The sequence below is a fragment of the Bidens hawaiensis genome, unplaced genomic scaffold, assembly GCF_021521415.1.
Source record: "Bidens hawaiensis isolate Kalapana, Puna unplaced genomic scaffold, B.hawaiensis_p1.1 tig00031107_1, whole genome shotgun sequence".
Classification (NCBI taxonomy): domain Eukaryota; kingdom Viridiplantae; phylum Streptophyta; class Magnoliopsida; order Asterales; family Asteraceae; genus Bidens; species Bidens hawaiensis.
Window position 1 is genome coordinate 35,303 of NW_027495212.1, and position 17,651 is coordinate 52,953.

Genomic DNA, 17,651 nt, shown 5'->3' on the forward strand with positions numbered 1-17,651 from the left:
TTTTTTTTTTTTTTTTTATTTAAATATTACAAGAAAAGCATGGTTACTCGGTATTGATCATCCCATTTAGCTCGATAAGGTTTTGAAATCTTGTTTTATCAAACGCTTTAGTATAAAGATCAGCGAAATTATCAAGCGTATCCACCTTTTCAAGCACTATCAGTTTCTTCTCAGCACAATCCCGTATGAAATGATGACGTATGTCAATATGTTTAGTTTTACTATATTTCACGGGATTGTTAGTTACTGAGATAGCAGCTGTGTTATCAATGCAAATAGGAGTAAGTAAGAAATTCAGACCATAGTCGCGCAACTGTTGTTGTATCCAAAGAACCTGGGAGCAGCAGTTGGATGCTGCCATGTATTCTGCTTCACAGGTTGAAATTGCGACCGAAGTCTGTTTCTTGCATTGCCATGACACCAACCTGCCACCAAGAAACTGACATCCTCCTGTTGTTGACTTCCGACTCTGATTGCACCCACCATAATCAGAGTCTGTGTAGGCGACTAGCTCCAAGTCTCCTCCTATCGGGTACCACAACCCCAGCTTCGGTTTGCCCTTGAGATACCGCAAGATCCTCTTCACACCTTTCATGTGAGATTCCTTTGGGTTTGCCTGAAAACGAGCACAAAGACAAACAGCAAACATTATATCAGGCCTAGAAGCAGTTAAGTACATTAAAGAACCTATAATAGCCCGATACTGAGTTGGGTCCACATCTGCATCACCGTCTGACTCAGCACCCAATTTGTGATTGACGCAGATAGGAGTGTCGAATGGAGTGCTGTCCTCCATCTTGAATCGTTTGAGCACATCATGGACATACTTGGTCTGATGAATGAACATCCCATCCTTCTTCTGATCAACCTGCAATCCTAAAAAGAAAGTTAGTTCACCCATAGCACTCATTTCAAACCTTTTCTTCATAACGTCCTCAAACTCCTGACACATGGAGACTTTAGATGCAGCAAAGATAATGTCATCCACGTAGACTTGCACCAGCAGGAAGTCGCTTCCTTCTCTCTTAACGAACAACGTGCTATCAATTTTCCCTCTTTCAAACCCATTTTCAAGCAAGTAGTCTGATAAAGTTGAATACCAGGCACGAGGTGCCTGATGTAGTCCATACAATGCCTTGCTCAACTTGTACACGTGATCAGGAAAGTCTGGGTCAGGAAAACCCGGAGGCTGCTCAACATACACAACCTCATCAACTTTCCCATTCAGAAACGCACTCTTCACATCCAACTGAAATACCTTCATCTTTTTATATGCAGCAAACGCCAAAAACAATCTAATGGCTTCCAACCTTGCGACAGGAGCGAACACTTCATTATAATCAATCCCCTCTTGTTGATTGAATCCTTTCACAACTAGCCTTGCCTTGTTTCTTATGATAATCCCTTTCTCATCTCTCTTGCACTTAAACAACCATTTTGTGCCAATCGCATGCACATGCTTTGGTTTTTCAACCAAATCCCAAACTTCGATTTTCTTGAACTGAGCCAACTCTTCTTGCATGGCTTCGACCCACGAGCTGTCCTTTAAAGCCATTTGATAATTTTTCGGTTCAATCTGGCTGATAAAGTAGGTGTACAAGAATTCGTTGATTATTCCTGTCTCCTTAATGCTTGTGTAAACACAGGTGTGCTCATCCAAGCTACGTCTTGTTTGTACACCGGAGGACACATCACCAATCACATTCTCCAAAGGGTGATCTTTATGAATTCTCGTGGTCGGAACAGAACCGACATGCAAATTGTCTTCCAAGTTAGAAGAGAGCTCGTCAATGGTTGTTTCATGCTGAGAGTGAAAAGGATTGATAAATTCTTCTTCAGTTGAGGCAGCAGGGGTATCGATAGTATTTGATGAGGAAGGTTGACATTTATCAATCTGCTGTCTTTGCAATAGATTTTCTTCCTCATCAAGGATCATCTTCGTAGCAACTCTTTCTTCTTCTTCAGAGATATCTAAATCCGGTATGTTAAAAGACTTAAAAAGTTTAACATAGTCGAAAAACTCCGCAGGTCCGTTGCTTGGTTTTGGCGGTTGGTAACTTGTGATATCTGTGTTACACACCACCTCAATCTTGCTTGTCGATGTATTGAAGACACGTCTGTTGGGAGTCCCAACAACATAACCGACTAAGATTCCTTCATCGGCTACTTCACCAAATTTAGAATTTGTCTTCAAAATCGAACAAGGGGACCCGAATGGTTCTAGACCACTCAAGTTGGGCTTTCTTCCATGCATAAGCTCATAACATGTCTTACCCAGTCTTTTAACAGTTAAGACCCTATTCAAAACATAACAGGCTGTAGCAACAGCTTCAGCCCACAACACCACAGGAAGCTTTGAATCAGCCAGCATAGTTCTGGCTCCTTCAATTAACGTTCGGTTCTTCCTTTCAGCCACTCCATTCGGTTGCGGTGTATAAGGAGCGTTGTATTGGTGTTCAATCCCTCTCTGAAGACAGAAGATCTCCATCTCAAAATTCTTGAACTCTGTTCCATTGTCACTTCTGATGAACTTAACCCTTTTATCCATAACGTTCTCAACTTTGGTAATCAAATTCTTCACCATCTGAGCCGTTTCATCTTTTGATTTCAGGAAATATACCCACTGTAGGTTCCCCTGGGGCGTCGCCGATCGATACGAGATCCGCACGAGGTCTAGGAGTGCGGAATCCTCCTAGACTCGTTTATGGTGTACAGACGAATAACACAAACACGTACACGATCAAATACACAAACAAATACTAGAACGGGATAAACAAATCTGCAGATTCATATATAAAATAATCACGTTACATACCGTAACAAAAACAGAAAACACGACTGACCCGAGGTGAGCTCTACCTCGGGTCGTCTCACACGACTCTAGTCTCTTACTCTCTCTCAATAAACAAGCTGCTCAAACACACACTGATTTCTAGATATATAAAACTAAACAAGACACAACTATATATAGACAAAACATTCACGGGCCTGGGCTTCAGTAGGCGAAGTAGTGCTAACTTCGCCTAAGGCGAAGTTGTGATAACTTCGCCTAAGGCAGAAGTTGTTACAACTTCACCGTTGGCGAAGTTGTAACAACTTCGCCTAAGGCGAAGTTGTTCTAACTTCGCCTGTGGCGTTCCGCTGGTCAGAATTGCATAGCGACGGTCACAAAATGCACCAACAGTCTCCCCTTTGACCGTTGCTCTCAATTCTAACAAACACGAAAGATCATCTGTTACAAAACATGCACCAACACCCACGAGTATCGTGAGTAGTCATCAGTGATCACCAAGTAGTATGAAGTACCTCCTAGACTTTTTGCATACACGGGTCCGAAGAGATCCATGTGAAGCAATTCTAGAGTACTGGCAATTGAATTTACTTTCTTGGTGAGATGGGATTTCTTGTGCTACTTTCCCTTCTTGCATGCTATACATTTATCTTCAAAATTGAAATTTTTCAAGGGAACGCCCAGCACAAGCCCATTCTTGACAATGTGGTTCATCTTCCGAAGATGAATGTGCCCCATTCTCCTATGCCACAATTCGGACTCTGTTTCACTCGCTTTTGTCATAAGGCATGAATCTGCCGTGGCCATTTCAGTTGATCTCATATCCATAGTGTACGTATTTCTTTCACGTGGAGCCTTCATTAAAATCCACTCCTCAGGTATCTGAAAACCTGGTTTCAACACAATCGCCTTGTTCTTTGTAAAATGAACGGTGTACTCCTTATCACAAATCTGCGACACACTTAGCAGATTGTATTTCAATTCTTCTACAAAGTTGACATTCTCCAACGTCATCTTTCCGTTCGACACCGTTCCCTTTCCAGTAATATTGCCTCCACTTTCTCCGGCAAAACTTACTCTCCCTCCATGAACAGGTTTCAAATCGTGTAACAAATATTTGTTACCTGTCATGTGCCGGGAACAGCCGCTATCCACAACCCAAAGATTATTGGCAGCCCTGTTCAACTGTTCCTGCACAAAAAAGCAAAAGATTAGAATTTAGGGACCCAAGACCAATTGGTCTTGGATCTATACATCCCAAACTTTGGCTTTCCAAAGTTAGTATCTCGATAACTCCTGTAAGTCCCATTAGGATATCTTATTGAAGATTGATTGTAAGGCCTTCCAAACCTTTTAGAATTGAAAGTATTATAGCTTGTGGTTTGGTTATTAGTAGTGTAAAACTGAGATTTGTTTCTATGAAAACCTGAATTATTCACATTTTTGAATTTTGAACAGTTTTCATATTTAGCAGTATGATAATTATCATTAGGTTTATTCTCAGCTTTAGTAGGCCTTACACCTCTGAATCGCTACTTCAGAGGGCAATTTGCAACAAGATGTCCTAATTGATTACATCTAAAACAACACCTATGCTCAACTTTTTTATCAACCGGTGTTTTAGATGTCGAGGCTATATTACCGGCCGTTCGTCTCACATATGGTGGGACGTACGGGTTTAGTGGAGTACTCTTTTTATTCATTTTATCTTTTTCTCCACTCTTGGGTAACACAACCTCCTCTTTTACCTTACCAGACTCGGATGACTTATCCAAATCTGACGAGACAGGACTCTGATCAGAAATTTCAACACTTGAAACAGGCGAACTTGTTTCGCCTCTACTAACATTTGGTTCTTTAATGGTTACTTTAATTGGCACTGTCTGAGCAACCTCAAAGTCAACAGATTTCTGAACACTAGGGTTAAAAGTGTAATTGTGATTGTACTGTGGTGGAACCTCATGATAACCGATTCCCCCTCTCTTAGCAGAGGAACCTTGATCACTAACAAGGTGATCAAGAATAGCAGAAGAATTTCTGAACTGCTCCAGTTTTCGATTCAGTTCCACCACTTTCACCTGGTGATCAGCAATCTGTTTTTCTCTCTCAGCAATTAGTTTGGTCTTTTCTTCCAAAACCTCATAACTTAAATCAATCACTTCAATTTTTTCAGCAAGTTTAGTTTTTAAACTTTTAACATCTTTTTCACAAGCTTTTATTTTAATTTTATAGTTATTTTCTCTTGATTTAATAAAGTGATGATCTTCTTTTAAGGTTTTAAATTCAGCATCCAACCTAACATACTGATCAGTTATGGTTGCTAGTTGCTCAGACAAGTTCTCACATTTTGAACATATAGGTTTAGAACATACCTCGGAGAGCTGGTCATTGTCATTTGCCATAAGAGCTTTTTCTTCTTTGGTAGCCCTCTCACTTTCTTCAGTTTCAACCTTTGCCAAATTTGCCTGCTCAAAAGTTTCTTTAGAAAGCAGGGTCCAGTTGTATTCACCATCTCCTTTGGAAATCATGGCACTGTAATCTCTTCTTCCCTCATTATGCTGTGTAGACTTTCCTTGACTTCGTTCTACACGCTCATTCCTACATTCTTTTGCGAAGTGACCGTTTTGTTGACAATTGTAGCACCTTACCTTTGACTTGTCGAACCCTGGTCGTCCTCCGACAAACTTTCTACCGGTCTTATTCATAAACCTCTTCACCCTCCTTACAATCATGGCCATCTGCCATTGTAGATCCATTTCTTCCATATCGTCAGCATCAATCTGATCGTAATCTTCATCCAACATAGCTGGATCAACAATCTTCCCTTGAATATAGTTCTCATAGGAAGCAATGAAAGAAGCATAGAGGCCAAACTGCTCTTCAGCAGACTTGACACTCATAGGCATCTTGGAGTAGTTGTTGCTGGGAGCACTTGAAGAGCAACTACTCTTGCTTGCCTGGGGTTGAGAACCACTAGATTCAGCTGCTACATAGCAAACATCCCCATTTGTGTTAACTGACACATGCCCCTCATGTGATGAGTTGGGGCCCGACTCTCCCTTCGAGTAGTAAGCAGCCGATTCAGTCTTTGAGCCTGAGCTAGTGTTGACTTTAGCTCCATACATACTTGGATCTTGAACCTGATCCATAGATGTCTCCTTTCTTACCATGTTAAGCTCAAAGGTCCTGAGCTTGTTGACTGTCGTTTCGAGATCATAAGTGGGAAAGTCCTTGTCTTCCCTCATCAGCACAGTGTACATCTCCCATTTTGGTGGGAGAGCATCCAGAAGCTTCTCAACTATTTCTTCTTCTCGGTAGGAAATGGAATAGTTGCTCAATTCAGTCATCAGATGATAAAATCGAGTGATGATATCATCTAATGATTCATTCTTCAAATACTTGAAGACTGAGAACTGGGTCTTGAGCAGTTTTATTTTTGAAGCCCGGATTCCTACATTTCCTTCAAATCTGCTCTCAAGGGCTTCCCAAAGCTCCCTTGCTGAAGTGTACTTCCTAAAAGTATGAAGGATCTCCTGTGGAAGAGCCATGGTAATAGCAGCATGAGCCTTGCTCTCAGCCTCATACATCTTCTTCTCTTCTTCTTCCATTTTACTATACTTCTTGATTTGGTCACGACCTTCATACTCCATAATTGGTGGAATATAACCATCCTGGATGCATACCCACATCTTCGCATCCTGGTATTTGACGTACTGTATGAACCGATCCTTCCATGCAACGAAATCGGTTCCCTTCAGCAATCTTGGGGCCTTGGTAGCCGACCCAGCTTCAACTTCCATCTTCACTAACTCAGAGATGTTGATCGACGACATCTTTTCCGAAAAGTAAGAAACCTGAAAAGTAAAAATTTTTTATTTTTTATTTTATTTTTTTTTATTTTTTTTCACTAAAGTACTGTAGGCGAAGTTACGGATAACTTCGCTTGAAGTAGGCGAAGTTGTAGAGAACTTCGCTGAAGAACTTCGCTGATAACTCTGCTGATTAACTTCGCTGATTTTTAACTTCGCTTAAGGTAAGCGTACTTAGGAATGAGGCGAAGTTGTAGATAACTTCGCTGATACAGGCGAACTTGAGAAGGTAGGCGAAGTTGTAGATAACTTCGCTTAACCTTATATCTTCGCCGAAACCCTACGTACAGTGACGGCAACTTCGCCTGATGAACACGGACGTTTTTGAAGATCTGGAATCTGGATTTAACAAGGTTTTTGATGGTGCAAAGGCTTGAATACTGTGGTAGTAGGTAATATTGACTTAGAAACACGAAAACACGTCCCGCGAATAGTCGAAACGGGACGAAATCTATACCCGCGTGAATATCCCGAACCTCACAATCGAGCAAAAGCTCTGATACCAATTGTAGGTTCCCTGGACGGATCGCACGAGATATCGCGGTCTACTCAGGTGCGGAATCCCTGCGTAGATCGTTACGAGTATAGAACACAAACACACGAATATACGAAACACGTTATATATTATAACCGAACTCACGTGATGTAAATATCACTGTTACAAAACACACGTTCAACTCGATCGACTCAAACGACTAACCTGAACAACCAACTGATTAACCTAAACCAGCCGTAACCTATCAATATAAATACACGACAACTTCGCCTGATATGTTCAGGCGAAGTTGTCCATAACTTCGCTTGTTCAACAAGTTCGCCTAGGCGAACTTGTTGACAACTTCGCTTATACAAAAACATAAATAACATTACAGACTCGATTACAGACACTAGACTATAAACTACTGACATTTATGCACCAACAAGTATGTTTGATCTACGGGTCTCCCTTCAGGATCAGACGACAATAGTGGTCTTTCTGCCATTGGAGTATTAACACTCCTTGAATCTTGAAGTTCAAACTTAGCCAGCATATCTTCAACATACTTTCCTTGATGTAGCAGAATTCCCGTTGGACTTTGTCGAACCTGTAACCCCAGGAATGTTGTCATTTCACCCAACGAGCTCATCTCAAATCTTTTCTTCATAACGCCTTCAAATTCTTTGCACAAGTCAGAACTGGTGGAACCGAAGATGATGTCATCAACATAAATTTGGACCAGAATCAAATCCTTTCTGACTGTTTTCCGGAACAAGGTTTGATCAATCGTTCCCTGTTTGTAGCCGTGGTCAAGTTAGTGCGCGGTCAGTGTAGCATACCACGCCCGTGGAGCCTGATGTAACCCGTACAGAGCCTTGTCTAACTTGTAAACATGATTTGGCTTCTTAGAGTCTACGAAACCCGGTGGCTGATCAACATATATTTCTTCTTTGACCTCCCTGTACAAAAACGTGGTTTTAACATCCATCTGATATACTGTGAAACCCATGTACGACGCATATGCCAGAAAAATTCTAATAGCCTCAAGTCTAGCCACTGGAGCATAGGCTTCTGTGTAATCTAACCCTTCTACCTGGCGAAACCCGTGAACTACCAGTCGTGCCTTATTACGAACAATAACCCCAGTGTCATCCTAAACACCCATCTTGTATCAAGAGCTTTCTTTCCTTCTGGCAGTTTAACCAATCTCCATACCTTCAACTTATCAAATTGATTCAGTTCTTCATGCATGGCGTCAACCCAACTAGGTTCTTGAAGTGCCATTTCAACATTCTTTGGCTCGATTTGAGATATGAAACAGGAAAACATACAACTGTTTATATGTCCGGTCTGACTTCTGGTGTACACACCTGCTTCATTGGGACCTATGATGTTTTTAATCGGATGATTCTTTTGGATTCTTGACGGAATTAGCTGATCAGAAACATCACTGTTAGGTTGAAGATTTGTTACGTTCTCCCCAGAATCAGTGAGGGGGTTTTTCCATCCAGACGTTGCTGTACTGTGAGAGTACGAGGTGCCGGCAACGTATTCATCTGGAATGGCGTCGGAAAATAATGTGCTCCTGAATATCTAACGAACGGAACTCTCCCCCTCAACATTTGCAGTATTCTCTGACGAGATTGGTTGTGAATTTTCGGTCTCTGAAGATTGGATAGGTTGATTATCGGTTGTGGTCGAAGCACTAGTCATCTCAGTAACCTGATCATCCAGTGACAGAGAAATATGGGACAGTGATTGAGAACTGTCTTGAGTAATCTCCACTGTGGAACCACCTTGAGTGTCTGTGATAATGACTGGAAACACATTAAAAGGCTTGAAGAATTCATTGTAGTCGAATAACCAATCAGGACCAACACGGGCATCAGTCTCATTTTCTTCTAACCAATGAACTTCATAGGATTCTATAATCTGTTTATTGGACTTGTTGTAAACCCTGTAAGCTGTATTTCCCGCAATTCCAACGAAGTAACACTCATCTGCTGCAGCTCCAAACTTCGGAGTGGTTTCTAGATTTAGCAGCGTGCCGGACACCCGAAGTCTCTGAAATGTGTGATAGTGGGTTGATGACCATAAACGATCTCATACGGAGTTTTCATCTTAGACTTATTGATTATTACCCAGTTCTGAACATAACAGGCCGTATTGATGGCTTCGGCCCAGAAAAATAGTGGCAGTTTGGAGTCATATAACATCGTTCTCGCTGCCTCGATCAGGGTTCGGTTTCTTCTTTCAGCGACACCATTTTATTGCGGTGTCCTTGGAGCGCTGTACTGACGAAGCACCCGCTTTTCTGAGAAACATGATTTAGAACTGCATTCTTGAATTCCGTTCCATTGTCACACCTGATTCCTTTCAGCTTTAGATTCAGTTGATTCTCCATCAATATCACAAACTTCTTGATCAGATCTGCAGTTTCGCTCTTATTTGAAAAGAAAAACACCCATGTAAAACGTGAGTAATCATCAGTAATAACGAGACAATAAGAACTACGAGACAAGCTTAAAACATGAACCGGCCCAAAGAGGTCCATATGAAGTAACTGAAAGACCGACGAGATGGTATTAATTAACTTAGGCTTATGAGATTTTCGATGATGTTTTCCCAAAGCGCAAGCCACACATTTTTCAACAGTCACAAAATCTTTGATTGGTAAACCACGCACTAAATTGTTTTTAGCAAGACGATTTAGATTTTTAATATTAGCATGACCAAGCCGACGATGCCAAAGCATCGCATTATGTTCTGACACTTTTGAAAACAAGCATGTTATTTCGTCCAGAACATTTTGGTTCATGTCGATCACATAAGCATTATCTTTTCGTTGTGATCGAACAAGAATCCATTCTTCTGGTATGATTATACCAGGTTTCAGAATCAAACACTCCTTTTTAGTAAAATGAGTTGAAAAATCTTTGTCACAAATTTGCGACACGCTTAAAATACTGTGCTTCAATTCTGGAACAAAATTAACATTTTCAAACTTCAACACACCGTTACTTACAGTACCCTTTTGAGTGATTTTTCCTTTCTCTCCTCCCGCAAAGGACACATACCCACCATTAAAAGTATGAATGTCGTGTAGCTGGGTGATGTCCCCTGTCATGTGCCTGGAACAGCCACTATCAACATACCAAGGTCTGATGATATTCCTCCATAGCTGTCCCTGCACGAAGTGCGGGATTAATTAGATTTTGGTACCCAGTCCATGCTTACACTGGGTGACCCTGACTCATCTATGGTCGACACTGACTGCCATGACATATCCTTTTGATCATCAAAAATAGAGTGACTTGATGCTTTTGCCGGAGACTTAGGCAACCATTTATGTCTGTAAGATTTGGAGTTATAAGTACGAATGGTTGTCATGATCTCCGGTGTTTTAGACGTAGAATGATTAGATGAAACCGTATTCTTCTCCTGTTTAGGTCTAGTGTTAGTGTTTATATGAGATTTTGAACTTGAAACACCCTTACTAACCCTTCTTTTGATCATGTTGGGTTTGGCCTGATGAGGACGAAACCTGCCATATTTGTTTTGATTCCAATCATCGTCAAAGGAACTAGCTAAATAATGTCTAAACCTTTGCCTATATGCATTATGTGGCACATATGGCATATTCCTTTGATAAAATCCGTAGTATGGAATGTACAGACGATGTGGACAGTTTCTGGCAATATGACAAGGAGTGCCACAATTAAAATATGTCTGACGTTTAATGAAAAATTTACTCTGGTCAGCTCCTTGTCTGGACTGGTTGTGTGGACAAGTCTGTTTAGATTTGCGAGAATTCACATTTTCCCTTTTGAACTTATCACCTTGTTTGTCATTAGAGCATCCCTCCTTGACAAACTTAGGTGCAACATATTTTCCTGATGTTTTTGAATTTTTTGAAATTTTGTTTTTATTAGAAATCACATTATTAGAATTTGAGGTTTCAACCGAATCAATCACACAAGTATCCTTGCTCTTTAAAACAGAGCCCACACAAACAGTCGGAATAACAGAATTCAAAACAGGAAGTTCTAAAGAAACATTGGAAATAAAATTATTATCAAAATCAAAGCTAGGGTCGTCATCCTCATCAGTCCACTCCTTCACAATTACTTTTTTTGCACATGAAGTAGACACATTAGAATCGTTCATACTTGAGGTATATGGACCACTATTCGCAGAGCCGGTCCCATCACCCTTATCTTGTTTACCATATTTCATGTCCTTTATCTTTTCTTCCTGTTCTTTAGTAACAGGAGTGGGGATATAATTTTGGTTGCATGGTGGGGGAACTTGACTGAATCCTATCCCCTCACGTTCATTTTCTTTCCACCACAGTTGATTTTCAATCATTGAGTTGACAAATTTACCGGAACTATCGAATTTCTTAAAATCAAGTTCAGCCTTTTCAAACTTGCTAGTCAAATTTAAAATTTCAGATTTGGCGGTTTCCAGTTTAGCAGTCAACTCAGCGATTTCTTGTTTAGCATCAAGATAGTGACAACTCTTAATACTAAAATCAGACTTAAGTTTCTTAATGTCTTTGTTGAGAGATTCAATTTTGTCTAAAAACCCTTTTTCATTTTTCTTAAGTTTAAAACTCTCTGATTTTATTCTTTCCATATATCTAATTAGACTATCATTATGAAGTTGATACATCTCAATTTTCTCACCACAATTTAAAGAACATGGTTGAAAACGTACCTCAGATGAATCCGGAGAAGTGAACGCCATGTATGCAAATTGGAGCTCTTTAACCTTCTCCTCTGCAGTGTTTTCCTCTTCAGATTCCTCAACTGTTGCGAAATTAGTAGTTTGACTTCCAATGTTCAGCGCAGCCATCTGACCTTCACATGAGAACGTTTGAGCAACCATACCTCTTTCACCATTACCTGAACTACCTCCAGCTTCACCCCGAGCTTTCCCAATTGGAACTAAAGCCCTTTTCGTATTCTCATCCTTAGCTGGATTAGTACATTCACGAGCAAAATGACCCGGCTCATGACAATTGTAGCACCTGAGAGTTTCTTTGTTAAAACCCACCTTTTGATTAGTTGGCATGTTCCAGTTATTTCTACCCGTCCTCTTTGTAAACTTCTTTGCACGGAAAACTGCCATGGCATTTTCCACGAGATGTCCATTTCTTCAATATCATCAGGATGAATTTGATCTAGTTCAGCAGTAACCACCGGTTGAACCAAGTCTCCGGCCAGAAAAGCGTGGTAGCAATTCATAAAACCCGCCATTAGAGCGATATTCTCTTGAGTTTCCTTAGGTATAGAGGGATTCTGACTGGGTTTGGACTAGAAGTGGTCTTGACAAAATCATTTGTAGACTAAGCAGATTTGGTGAAAAAAACTGGAGCTAGATTAGGTGAAAGTGATGATGACGATTGACCAAGGGTGGACGAAAACTTCTGAAAGTTTCCCTGTGGTGGTTGTTGAGTAGGTTTGAACAGTGAGAAGCTATCTTGAGACATGAGGGCAATATTAGAAGCAACATTATAACCAGCAGCACTATAAGAACTCGCATGATTTATTGCCCGTTGTTTATCATCCATATCGCATGCTTTAATGGTGGCAATCATTTCAGTCATGCTCATTCTATTGAGATCTTTGGTCTTTTTGATAACTGCAACATTCATATCCCAATTTTTCGGCAGAGAGTTCACTAGCGTGTTGTTAATTTCTGAGGTTTGCAGAAAAATCCCAGCAGTTCTCATTTCAGTTACGAGGGATATAAACCTCTGAAGTTGAGATTCCAATGTCTCTCCCAGAACATGATTAAACATATTAAACTTTTGTCGCAAAAAATCTTGGCGACTTCTCTTCATATCCTCATTACCCTCATAAACTTTTATCAGCGCGGCCCACAACTCCTTTGTTGATTGGAGCTCTCTAAACTGGAGAGCAATCTCGGGTGAAAGTGCCATAGTTAGAGTTGATAAAGCTTTCTCATCTTCTTCAACTTTTGCAAAGTCATCATCATCGTATTGAGCAACCGGTTTCACAAGAACCTCAGTTGAACCAGCCCTTTAAGTAATCCTTTGAGGTCCCCTTACAATACTTTTCCAAATCTTTGAATCTTTCATTTTGGCATAATGTTCGAAACGGAATTTCCACTCACTGAAACCCTCGTGGGATAACAAACGTGGTATACGAGTGGCAGTGCCCATAATGGAGTCAAGTTCTTGGTGAAGTGACGAATTGATGGAGTTTTTGCCATTGGTTAACTGGGCCATTTCAAATCTGTTACTGATTTATTTTAGGTCCAATTAAAATTTAAGTCCAATAAGACAAGCCCAAACCAACAGTCTGGGTTGAATACACTGAGACACGTTGATCGAGAACCCAGAGTCAACCGAGAACTAAATATTGATCCAACCTTTAACCAAGAACTCAGTTGGTTGACCAGGATTGACCGGGAACCACTCTTGTTTACTAATTCCTTGACCAAAAACCACCCTTGACTGAGAACTGAGTTTGTTGACCAAATTAGTTAACCGAAATCACTAATTTTCCGAGAACACTGTCTTGTCGAAAACTATGTAGGCCGAGAACATAATATTGCCGAGAACACAATGTTGCCGAGAACTATGTAAGCTGAAATCCTGAGAAAACTTCGACTGAATTGTAACAACTTTCCAACTATTGTGGGATTTGATTTAATTTTTAAGTCAAACCAAGTCTTTATCCAAAAATAGACTGATCTTTCTTCTCCGAACACTGCCTCACCGGAAATATTCACCAAAATCTTGATATCTTGAATCCGTTGATATCACAATAACGAACCTGAAATCGTCAAAGGCTCTGATACCAATTGTAAATCCCGAATCTGGATCTCTACAATATGATATCAACTTCACGAGTATTGGTGCGGAATACCAACACTCGATGATTCAAGAACACGAATAAGAACAGTAAAACTAACGCGGGATTGCTTCAAAACACACGTATATTTTTGAATAAGTCGGGTGCTTAAGCACTTACAATACTTGATAATAATAAGAATGAACAACCTTTAACCCTATACATTACATCTATATAAATAGGAAAACAACCAATAGGCCAGCCCAAACACCAAAAGCCCACCTAGAACACATGAGTGTTCTCGGTTTATATATGCACCCATAAAACCAAAGCCCAATAGCTAGAACTAAGTACAAACAAGCTCAATCCACAAAACTAGGCCCAACAGTATCAGAGCAAAGTTCGAGAGATTTAAGCATCCTACATGCTTAAACTCGAACAGAGAATGGGATTCACGTAAGAAAAGAAAGAAGATGCCAGTTCAAGATAGTCATGTGTCACTCAAGCAAGATTAGTAAAGTTAAATTATATGGTTAAATAATGTGTAAGGATGATAGCTTAATTGTTAAAGGAAGAATATGTGTATGTAGGGATAGGATTAATTGATTGTTTGATTGATTAACTGGTTAAAAGTAGAAACTAGCACAACTGAAGTCATAAAGGGAAGTATGTGGAACCTGAGGAGTAATGCAAATAGTTAATTACACTTGGCCAATGTCATTAACTACTTGCCTTTCGAATCATGTGCTAAATAATTCCTAGAGTGATAACGTTTGTGTTTCCTTAGAGATAAAATAGAGGACTGCTACAAAAGGGGCGAGCGCGAAGAGGTCTTACTGAACACTGTGGTAAAAAACATGCCAACCAGGCACCTGTTGAAGAAGATGTGACAACGCGATATACGGAAGAAATAGGACTTCGAATTTAGGAAGTAATGAAGAAGGATCACCCTGGGAGCTTTTAGTCAAATATTAATGATGTTGCTAAATTGGTTTGCACTACAATGCCAACAGAGTTCGCTGAAGCATCAAATGCAGCCCGAACTGGGAAGTCCAACTGAAGCAACATGAGAGATGCAGAAATAAGCCGACTAGAGTGAGTCAAGACATGTAGTATGCCTGCAATAGTTAACTCCATAAGGGAAATTGATGGGATCGTGAGTAACGAAGCGAATGATGATAAACCAGAGATGATCGAGAAGGACGGGTAAATGTCAAGGTATCCAAATTAAAATGCAATGAAAGGATGAGGCTACATAGTGTAGCGAATATGAAAGAAGACGCTAAGAAGAATGTAGTTGTGTACTTGAGACTCTTTGGAAGAGACCACTAGCGATACTTTCGTTAAAGTATGAGAATGGTTAAGAATCGTAAGGTAGAACTAGAGGGACGTGAGTTCCTTGCTACTCTTTAAGATTGACCTTAGGAGAGTTCGATCTCGTTTGGTAATGGATTTGACGTTTGAGTTTAAAGCTTGTATAAAATTTAAGAGTAAGTTGATAAGGTTTAATTCTTTGGATGGCGGTACATTGATGGTTTATGGTATTAAGGAAATTTCAAGGCTTAACGTCATTCCGATGATAAATGCTGAAGGTTTGTCAAGGCGAGGGTGCAGTGTCTACCTGACGTATGTTGTCAAAGCTACGGCCAACACGAAAGAAATGAAAGATGGTTTTTGTAGTGTGTAACGAACCAGAAGTGTTCCCAGAGGACCTTCCGGGGTTACCACTGGAGCGAAAGGTAGAATTCCGGATAGAGTTAATACCAGGAGCACAACCCGTCGTGAAAGCACCTTACCTCTTGGCGCCGTCCAAGATGAAAGAATTAATGTCCCAACTGCAAGACCTCCTCGACGAAGGTGTTTTGTGCCAAGAATTTCCCTACGGGGTGTACCAGTGATGTTCGTGAAGGAAAAGGACGGAGGTATGAGAATGTGTATAGATTTCTACTAGTTGAACAAGCTTACTGTGAAGGATAGATATTCGTTGCCACAGATTGATGATTTGTTTGATCGAATTCACGGTGCGAGTTGGTCCTCGCAAATAGACCTCAGAGCAGGCTATTGACAGTTGAAAGTGAAAGATGCAGACATCCCTAAGACAACGTTTCCGACACAATATGAACACTAAGAATTTCTCATGATATCGTGTGGATTGAAGAATGCTCCAGCAACATATATGCTTATGATGAATAGGGCGTGTCATCCGATCTTGGACAAATATGACATTTGCTTTTGTTGATGATAATCTTGAAATATTCAAGGGATAAGTCGGATCATGCTGAACACTTGAGAGAAGTGTTGGAGACGCTAGAAAAAGAGTAATTGTTTGCTAGGTTTTCAAGGTGTACCACTAATACATGTCATAAGAGTTTGGATATCTCTTCAAGCTGAGGAACAGAATATAAGAAAAGAAGATGGGTAAGGCTGATAAAAGAATTGTGATTCTGAAATCAAGTATTATCCTGGTGAGGCTAATGAGGTCGCTGACGCGCTTAGTCGTAAAGTTGAAGAGGCTATCACAACGATTAAGTTGTATAAATTAGTTAGCACTTCGGATTTCATGAGCGAGATCTGCGAGATGCAATAAAAATTATTAAGAATGAGAGCAAGATGAAGAAGGAAAGGAATGAATTATCGGGTTACATAGAGATTTGAAAGATAATACTTATGATGTGAAGATCAAATTTGGTCGCCTGAGGATTCCACGTCATGGATATCTTCGAGGCCAAATTCTAGATGAAGGTCATAAGTCTAGATGTCGGCTATAATGAAGGCATATACTAATAGAAGTGAAACACTTTAGTATAAGTCAAATGAAGATGAGTCCATGGTATCTGACAGTTGTGGATAGACATGATACTTTGCCAACACGGATAAGAACAACCACAAGTGTTACGAATGTGGAGCCGAAAGTCACACTGCAAGAAATGCTAGGAACCAAGGACAAAAGGTGGAAAGTCATGCAAGGAAAGCGTATATATGGTTTAGACTTATTGAGTCTTGACACAAATGATTAGTGAGTAATTGATCATGTGATCATGGAAAGGAAGTCCTCTAGAACGGAAAGGATAGAATGGTATTATAAAAGAAGGTAAAGACATACCGGAAAGGAAGTCGGTTAAGGTAATTGGTTATGATAGAACAGGCATCCTGATATGCAACGGCGAACACAATGGATTCATAGGACAACGTGATGCTTGATTAGTCAAGAAAGAGGGAGATGTATCATCATGGACTTCATGATCAAGCTACCTTGGACAGCTATAACACATGAACCTTACATGTTGATGCAGAGCTGAGAATGAAATAAGGTATCAGTGGTGACTTAAGGAGTTCTCCGACAAGTTATGCAATGGATGCGCTCAAGAATTGCAAGAAGTGTTCTCTCTAAAGGAATAGACAAAGGAATTTTAAAAAGTAACCCTTAGGGAGAAACTGAAAATGTTTCCGTTTTGAAATTAATATGTTTTGAACGTATTGCAAAGCAGTATATTTGCTAAAGGTTGTAGTTGGACGGAATGGTCATTCAGTGCTAATTTAAAGGACAAGAAAGGAGACCATACTTGTGGAAGTAATATGCACTTGCAAAGTCTGGAAAAGGAAGTGTATCATAGATGACTTCATGGACAAGCTACTTAAAAAAACTAAACTGATTAACATCACTCGTTGATTGTATGACAAAGGATAAA